The 9,782-nt window shown below is 35.1% G+C and overlaps 1 pseudogene across 1 annotated transcript in view; it reads right to left on the bottom strand.

The window, feature by feature from the left end:
- Positions 1-256: 256 nt before the first annotated feature.
- LOC109381773 (F-actin-capping protein subunit beta pseudogene) overlaps positions 257-9,782 on the bottom strand; it is a 23,422-nt pseudogene continuing 13,896 nt past the window's right edge. Inside the window, exon 2 of the transcript XR_002123806.1 lies at positions 257-260. The product of XR_002123806.1 is annotated as an F-actin-capping protein subunit beta pseudogene (transcript). The remainder of the gene's footprint in view (positions 261-9,782) is intronic.

The raw sequence follows: 9,782 nt of genomic DNA on the forward strand, positions 1-9,782 counted from the left end.
CTTGATATAAACCTTGACATTTAGACTGTGGCTATAGCTGTCCAGAATAATAAGCAAACAAGTTACCAGATAGCTAGCTACAAGATTCCTGAAAAACCAAACCATTGAGAAATTGCTTGTTTCATAAGTAAATTTGTTTAAAGTGCACAACTGTTCATTTCATTTAAAATTGTAACACAATAAATTTTACAAATTGTATTTTGCTTTTTTTCATTACTCCCTATACTCTGCTTTCAATTAATTGAAGCCAATAAATTTACCTGAAAAATGTAACAGAAATAAAATTTGGTGTGAAAGCCACACTCGTAAATAAAATTTATATTAATTGAAAATGGGTTCCTCTGTGCCCTCTATTTCAAGCATTCTAAAATAGTAACATTTTGCAACAATCATAAACTCTTTGGTTTATAATTTCCTGGTTCAAACATAGGTAAACAGAACATAGTGTGATGAATAAGTACAGCAAGTTCATAAGATCAGTATAGAAAAATCAACTATATTTTTGTATACTCCAGATATACAATTTAAAATGAAACAAATTAAGAAATTATTCCATTTATAACAGCATCAAATAGAATAAAATACTTAGGAACATTTTAACAAAAGGCGTGCAAAACTTATACTCTCAAAACTACAAAATATTGTTGAAAGAAATTGGAGATCAAAATAATAAAAAGAAATCTCATGTTCATGATTGGAAGACTTAATATTGTTATGATGACAATGCTCTCCAAATTGATCACAGATTCAACATAATCTCTATAAAAATCCCATCTGGTTTCTTTGTAAAAATTGACAAGTTTATCCTAAAATTCATATGTAAACTCAGGGAACCTGGAATAGTTAAAACAATCTTGAAAAAAGATGAACAAAGTTGGAGTACTCAAGTTTCTCAATGTCAAAGCTTACTACAAAGCAATGTTATTCAAGATAATGTGGTACTAGCATAAAATATACATTTAAATCAATGCAATAGAATTAAGAGTCTAGAAATAAATTCATAAATTGACAGTCAATTGGTTTTTGACAAGGGTGTCAAGACAAAAAAGATAGTCTTTTTAACAAATGGTGCTGGGACAACTGGATGTCCCCATGCAAAAGAATTAAATTGAATTCCTAACTCAAACCATATATTGTAATTAATGCAAAGTGAATAAAATACCTAAATGTAAGAGCTAAAAGTATAAAAGTCTTAGAAGCAAACACAGGAGTAAATATGTGTGACCTTAGATTAGGCAACAATTTCTTAGATATGAAACCAAAAGCACAATCAACAAATGAAAAAACAGAAAAACTAGATTTAATCAAAAGTTTAACTACACATCTTCAAAAACAAAAACTTTAATGATGCAAAAGACACTATCAAGAGAGTAAAAAGATAACACATAGAATGGGAGAAAATACTTTCAAGTCATATATCTGATAAGGGATACATAAAGAACTTAATAATAAGTCAAATAACCCAATTTAAAAATAGGCAAAGGATCTGTACATTCTCCAATTGGCTATTTCTCCAAAGAAGATCTACAAATGGCTAATAAGCACATGAAAATATACCCAAAGTTTCATCAGGGAAATGCAAATCAAAACCCCAGGGAGATACAGTTCATGCCCACTGGGATGGCTCGAATAAAAACAAAACAAAATAAACAAAAACTGGAAAGTAACAAGTATTGATGAGGATGTAGGGAAATCAGGACCCACATACACTGCAGGTAGGAACATAAGACAGTGAAACTACTGCAGAAAACAGTCTGGCAGTTTCTAAAAAAATTAAACATATAGTTACCATGTGACATAGCAATTCATTTACTTTTAGGTATATGCTCCAGAGAAATAAAAACAAATGACCACACAAAAAGGTATACATAGACCTTCTGGTCAAGGTGGTGGAGTAGGTAATTTCTGTGCTCGCCTTCTCCTATGACCACATGAAAATGACAACTAAATTATAGAACAATAAACCTGGAGAACCACCTGAAGACTAACTGAGCAGTTCTCCTGCAACTAGGGATAAAAAGAAGAAGCCACGCTGGGACTGGTTGGAGGGGCGGAGAGGCAAAATAGGCTGGTCCCACACCCATGTGAGGTGGTTAAGAATCAGGAGGGATATCTCAGCTGTGGAGGTATACCCTCTGAGGAGCGAGGGGTTGCAGCCCAACACCGGGCTCCCCAGCCCAGAATGCCAGGAAGAGAAATCCCCATAACATCTGTCTGTGAAAATCAGCATCTGGGTGAGATAAAGGGCTGCTATAGATCCAGGCATCCTCTTAAAAAGTCTGAGCACAGACCCACTTGCTCATACTTGCCCTAAGTTCCAGTTAAGAGAGAGTGGCTCAAAAAGTGCCAGGGACATACGAGGAGAAACTGATTGCCTGACATCAGGGTAAGGGCTGGAGAGGCAGCTCTCTTCAGGACAGAAGTGGTGGCAGAAGCTATTGTTCCTTTGTTGAGCCTTCCCTCATACAGGCGGCAGGTGCCAAATTTGAGTATCCATTAACCTGGCTAACATCACTTGCCTCACCCTCGCAATTCCCTGAGACCCCACCTCACCCAACTCACAACCTGACTTGAACCTCTTCCAGCAGAAGTTCCACACAAGTGGCCACTGTTGACCCACACTGCAGACTTTCCTAAAATCTCTCAAAGGTTCACAAACCTCAAACAAGCAGTGGCTGGCCTCAACATGTCCTATACTTCTTGCTAAGTGGCTGCAAGCCTGGCACTAGTGGCAGTCAACCTTGGTTCAAAGTATAGCGTCTTCCAGGTGCCTCCAAGCCCAGCACAAGAAGCGACCAACCACAGATCATTTTGCAGTTCCTACCAGGTGGACCTGGGCTGAGCACAGACAGCATCTGACCTGGGCCTGCATCAGAGCCCCGCTCAGAGGCCACAGAACCAACACATCCAGTGGCCAGCTTCAGACCATACCAGACCACCAACCAATTAGTTCCACAAACGACACACCTGAAGGGTGGACTCAGCACCAGAGCTTCACTAAAGTGACTCCTGCTCCATGAGGTCAGCTCCTGCACAATAGCTTATCTGCTGTAGTCATGGCCAGTACTCACAACCAGTCAGCTTGAGGGTTATATCCCCACTCATTGATATGCCAACATCAATCAAGGCTCAACTACAACAGGAGGACATACACAACTCACACAAAGGACATCCCTGAGCACCCGGCTTAGGTGACCAGGGAGACTTTGCCCGTGGGCCCCATATGGCAACTACTACTCTACCAAGGGCACTCTACCAAGACTGGGAGATGTGGCAGTCTCTATGTATTATTTCTACCTAAAACGTACAAACAAACACGGGGAGGCAGCCAAAATAAAGAGACAAAGAAACATGTCCCAAATGAAAGAACAGGACAATTCTCCAGAAAAAGAACTAAACAAAATAGAGGCAAGCAATCTACCAGATACATTCAAAACACTGGCTATAAAAGTGCTCAGTGAACTTAGGGAAAGAATAGATGAACTCAGTGAGAACTTCAATAAAAAGACAGTAAACACACAAAAAAAGTCAAAAATGAAGAAAAAAAGTAAAAAAAATAACTGAAATGAAGAATATATTAAATGGAATTGACAGCAGATTAGATGAACCAGAGGACTGAATCAATGATTTGGAAGACAAAGTAGCAGAAAAGACACAATCAGAACAGCAAAAAGACAAAAGAATTCCAAAAAATGAGGATAATTTAAGGGACTTCTGGGACAACATTAAACATAACAACATTCGCATCAGAGCGGTAACAGAAAGAGAAGAGAGAGCAACAATTAAAAACCTTTTTAAAGAAACAACTTACCTAACCTGGCAAAGGAAATAGACATACAAGTTCAGGAAGCACAGACAGTCCCAAACAAGATGACCCAAAGAAACCCAAACCAAGACACATCATAATTAAAATGCCAAAGATTAAGGACAAAGAGAATCTCAAAAGCAGCAAGAGAAAAGCAGTTATCTACAAGGGAGCTTCCATAAGGCTGCCAGTTGATTTCTCAACAGAAACTTTACAGGTCAGAAGGGATTGGTATGAAATATCCAAAGTGATGAAAAGTAAGGACCTACAACCAAGACTAATCTACCCAGCAATGCTATCATTTAAAATTGAAGCAGAGATAAAGAGCTTCCCAGACAAAAAAAATAAATAAAAAAAATTAAAGGATGTCATCACCACCAAACCAGTATTGCAAGAAATGTTAAAGTACTTCTTTAAGAAGAAGAAGGGAAAAAAGATCAAAAATATAAATAATACCCCAATGGAAAAAACTCTCACTAACAAAGGCACACACATAATAAAAGCAGTGGATCAACCAACTATAAAGCTAGTACAAAGTTTAAAAGGCAAAAGTAGGAAGATAATATGTAATTAGAACAATAAATTAAGGGATACACACAGACACACAAAAGAAGTAAAAAATAATGGCAAAAACATATACAAGGACACAACTCTCCAAATTATCAAAAATCATTGAATTATACACTTACAATGAGTGAATTTTGTGGTATGCATGTAAATTATTCCCCAATGAAGCTGTTGAAAAAATAAATTGTGCATGAAATGTCATAAACAAACAAACAAACAAACAAACAAACAAACGTGGAAGCCGTGAGTAAAAATGGTAGTGATTTTAGTTTGTGTTTGTTTGAATTTAAGTGACTATCAACTTAAAATAGACTGCTATAAACATGGTGTGGTATATATGAAGCACATAATAACCACAAACCAAAAATATTCAAGAGATATACAAGAAATAAAAAGAAAGGAATTCAAACAAAATACTTCAGAAAGTAATTAACATATAAGAGAGCATGAGAATAAGAAAGGAACAGAGAAGAACTACAAAAGCAATTAATAAAATGGCAATAACTACTACCTATCAATAATTAATTTAAATGTAAATGGATTAAATGCTCCAATGAAAAGACACAGGATAGGTGAATGGATTTGAGAAAACAAGACCCATACATATGCTGCCTACAAGAGAACCATTTCAGATGGAAAGAGACACACAGACTGAAAGTAAAGGGATGGAAAAGATATTTCATACAAATGGAAATGAAGAAAAGTCTGGGGTAGCAATACTTATGTCAGAGAAAATAGACTTTGAAACAGAAGCTATAACAGGAGAAAAAGAAGGACATTACATAATGATAAAGGGATCAATCCAACAAAAGATACAACCCTTGTAAACATTTATGCACCCAACATAGGAGCACCTAAATATATAAAGCAAATATTGACAGACATAAAGGGAGAGATCAACAGTAATACAGTCATAGTAGTAGACTTTAACACCCCATTGACATCAATGGATAGATCATCCAGACAGAAAACCAAAAAAGAAACAATGGCCTTAAATAATACATTAGAGCAGATGGTTTTAAATTATATATTTAGAATATTTTACCCCAAAGAAGCAGAATATACATTCTTTTCAAGTGCACATGGAAGATTTGCACTTGAAATCTTCCTAACATGTTAGGCCACAAAACAAGTCTCAATAAATTTAAGAAGATTGAAATCATATCTTCTTGTCCAATCACATGGTATGAAACTAGAAATCAATTACAAGAAGGAAACTGAAAACATATAAACATGTGACTAAACAATGAATGGATTAACAAGATCAAGGAAGAAATAAAAATATACCTTGAGAGAAATGAAAATGAAAACACAATAACCCAAAAATCTATGAGACACGGTCTAAGCAGTTCAGGGAGGGGAATTCATAGCAATGCAGGTGTGCCTCAAGAAACAAGAAAAATCTCAAATTAACAACCTAAACTTACACTGAAAGGGACTAAAAATAGAAGAACAAAGAAAGTCCAAAGTAGGTAGAAGAAAGAAATAATAAAGGTCAGAACAAAAAATAACAAAATGGAGTCTAAGAAAACACAAAGGATCAACGAAACCAGGAGCTGGTTCTTTGAATAGATAAACAAAATTGATAAACCTTTAACCAGACTCATCAAGAAAAAAAGAGAGAGTACCCCAATAAATAAAATCAGAAATGAAAGAGGAGAAGTAACAACTGACCACAGAAGTACAAAGGATTATAAGAAAATGCTATGAAGAATTTTATGCCAACAAATTGGACAATCTGGGAGAAATGAATAAATTCCTAGAAGAATACAACCCTCCAAGGCTGAATAATGAAGAAACAGAAAATCTGAACAGACCAGTAACTATGAAAAAAATCAAGTCAGTAAACAAAAAACTCCCAACAAACAAAAGTCCTGGGCCAGATGGTTTCACAGGCGAATTTCACTAAACATTCAAAGAAGAAATAACACCTATTCTTCTCAAACTATTCCAAAAAATTTAAGAGGAGGGAAGGCTCACAAGCTCATTTTACGAGGCCATCATTACCTGATACCAAAACTAGACAGGCATTACAAAAAGAGAAAAGCATTGGCCAATATTTCTGAGGACCATAGATGCAAAAATCCTGAGCCAAATATTAGCAAACTGAATTCACCATTAAAAAGATCATATGCCATGATCGAATGGGATTTATTCCTGGGATGCAAGGTTGGTTCAATATCCACGAATCAATCCATTAATGTGATACACCACATAAACAAAATGAAGGATAAAAATCATATGATCATATCAATAGATGTAGAAAAAGCATTTGACAAAAATCCAGTGTTCATTTTTTATAAAAACCCTCGGCAAAGTGGGAATAGAGGGAACATACCTCAATATAATAAAGGCCATCTATGACCCACAGCTAACATCATACACAATGGGAAAAAGCTAAAAGCATTTTCTTTAAGCTCAGGAACAAGGCAAGATGTCTACTTTCACCACTTTTATTCAACACAGTATTGGAAGTCCTAGTCACAGCAATCAGACAAAATAATAATAATACAGAGCCCTAAAGAGTCCACCAAAAAAGCTATTTGAACTGATAAATGAATTTAGTAAAGTAGTAGAATACAAAATTAATATTTAGAAATTAGTTGCATTTTTATACACCTAAAAGAAACTATCAGAAAGAGAAGTTAAGAAACAATCCCATTTACAATTGCATCAAAAAAATAAACTATTTAGGAATAAATTTATCAAAGAAGGTAAAAGATCTGTACTCAGAAAATTAAAAGACATTGAAGAATGAAATTGAAGAAGATACAAATAAATGGAAGCATATACCTTGCTTATGGATGGGAAAAATTAACATCATTAAAATGTCCACACTGCCCAAAGCACTCTATAGATTCAATGTAATCCCTATTAAAATACCAATGACATTTTTCACAGAACTAGAACAAATAATCCTAAAACATATATGGAACTACAAAAGACCCTAAGTAGCCATAGCAATCTTGAGAAAGTACAAAGTTGGAGGTCTCAAACTACCTGATATCAAACTATACTGCAAGACAATAGTAATAAAAACAGCATGGTACTGGCATAAAAACAGACACATAGATCACAGTGAAGGAAACCATTAATGAAAAGACAATCTACTGAATGGGAAATTATATTCATCAATGATACATCTGATAAGGGGTTACTATCCAAAATATATGAAGAACTCATATAACTTAACACCAAAAAAACAAACAATATGATTAAAAAATGGGTGGAGGACCTGAATGGGCATTTCTCCAAAGAGGACATACAGATAGTCAACAGACATATGAAAAGATGCCCAACGTCCCTAATCATCAGAGAAATGCAAATAAAAACCACAATGAGATATCACTTCACACTTGTCAGAATGGCTATCTTCAATAAACTAGAAAGTATTGGCAAGAATGTAGAAAAAAGGAGATTTTTGTGTACTGTTGGTGGGATTACAAAATTGGTGCAGCCACTATGGAAAACAGTATGGAGGTTCCTCAAAAAAATAAAAATACAACTACCATATGATCCAGCAATCCCACTTCTGGGTATTTATCCTAAGAAATCCAAAACACTAATTTGAAAAGACATATGCATCCCTATGTTCATTGCAATATTATTTACAATAGCCAGGATATGAAACCTACATGTCCATCAATAGATAAATGGATAAAGAAGAGGTGGTACATATATAAAAAGGAATATTACTCAGCCATAAAAAAAAACCAACCTTACCATTTGCAACAACATGGATGGACCTAGAGGGCATTATGCTTAGTGAAACAAGTCAGGCAGAGAAAGACAAATATGATTTCACTTATGTGTGGAATCTGAAAAACAAAATAAATGAACAAACAAAACAGAAACACTCATAGACAAAGAGAACAAATTGATGGTTGGCAGATGGAGGACTGGGTTAAAAACATGAAGGGATTAAGTACAAATTGGCAATTGCAAAATAGTCATGGGGATATAATGTATAGCACAGGGAATATATTCAATAATATTGTAATAATTATGTATGGTGTCAGGTGGGTAAGTAGACTTATTGAGGGGAATCACCTTGTTATATAAATGTCTAACCACTATGCTGTACACCTGAAACTAATATGTTGATTGACAACTGTCATTGAAAAAAGTTTTACAAAACATACATAAATGTTTATATTCCTAATAGCCTAAAAGTAGAATCAACCTAAATGTATATCAACTAATGAATGGATAAACAAAATGTGATTTATCCATACAAAGCAATATTATTTGTCCAGAAAAAGGAATGAAGTACTGATATATGCTATAGCATGGATGAACCTTGAAAACATTATGCTAAGTAAAAGAAGGTAGTCACAAAACACTACATATTATATGACTCTAGTTATATGAAATGTCCCAAATAGGCAAATCTACAAAGACAGAAAGTAGATTAGTGGTTGCTTAGAGCTGGAGGAGATGGGGAAGATTATGGGGGTGATAGCTAAAAATCACAGGGTTTCTTGGAGGGAAGTAACGAAAATATTCTAAAATGGATTGTGGTAAAGGTTGCACAACTCTGAATATACTACAAGCCGTAAATTGTATGCACTTTAAATGGGTGAATTGTGTGATGGGTAAATTATACGCCAATAATGCTGTTACAAAAAATATAACGTGACTCAAATGACTTATTATCTTGAAATCAGATTATTAAATTCCCATGAAAAAGATCCAAGGTGCATTCATTCATAGGCACAGAGTAGGAAACAGGAGGAGGAACAAGTTTGTGGGTAAAATCAGTTTGGGACACGTTGAGTGAGAAAAGCGAGCGGAATATAATCCAATAAGAGAAGCCCAGCAGGCAATCAGAGATATAAATCATTACATCAGGGGAGAAGTCTTTACTGGAGTTATAGATCTGGGGATCATTTGCATATGCTTCTAGTACTCAAAATGTTGAGTGTGTAGAAAATGTGTAAGGCAGGGTGTTTTTTTGTTTGTTTTTGGTAATTATGGTAAAATGCACATAACATAAAATTTACCATCTTAATCATTTTTAAATGCACCGTTTAACAGTGTTAAGGATATCATGTTGTTGTGCAACCAATCTCCAGAACTTTCTCATCTTGCAACACTGAATCTCTATACCCATTAAATAACTTCTCCCATTTCCCTAGCTCCCCAGTCCCTGGAAACCACCATTCTGCTTCCTGTTTCTATGAATTTGACTACTGTAGATAACTTATATAAGTATTTTTCTTTTGTGACTGGATTATTTTACTTGGCGTAATGTCTTCAAGGTTCGTTCATGTTGTACCATGTGTGAGAATTTCCTTCCTTTGGAAGGCTGAATAATATTGTACTGTTATGTACACGCCACATTTTGTTTAATCCATTTACTTCTTGGCTATTGTGGATAATGCTGGATGTACAAGTATTTCTTTGAAAC

Source organism: Hipposideros armiger, unplaced genomic scaffold, assembly GCF_001890085.2.
Source record: "Hipposideros armiger isolate ML-2016 unplaced genomic scaffold, ASM189008v1 scaffold_53, whole genome shotgun sequence".
Classification (NCBI taxonomy): Eukaryota; Metazoa; Chordata; class Mammalia; order Chiroptera; family Hipposideridae; genus Hipposideros; species Hipposideros armiger.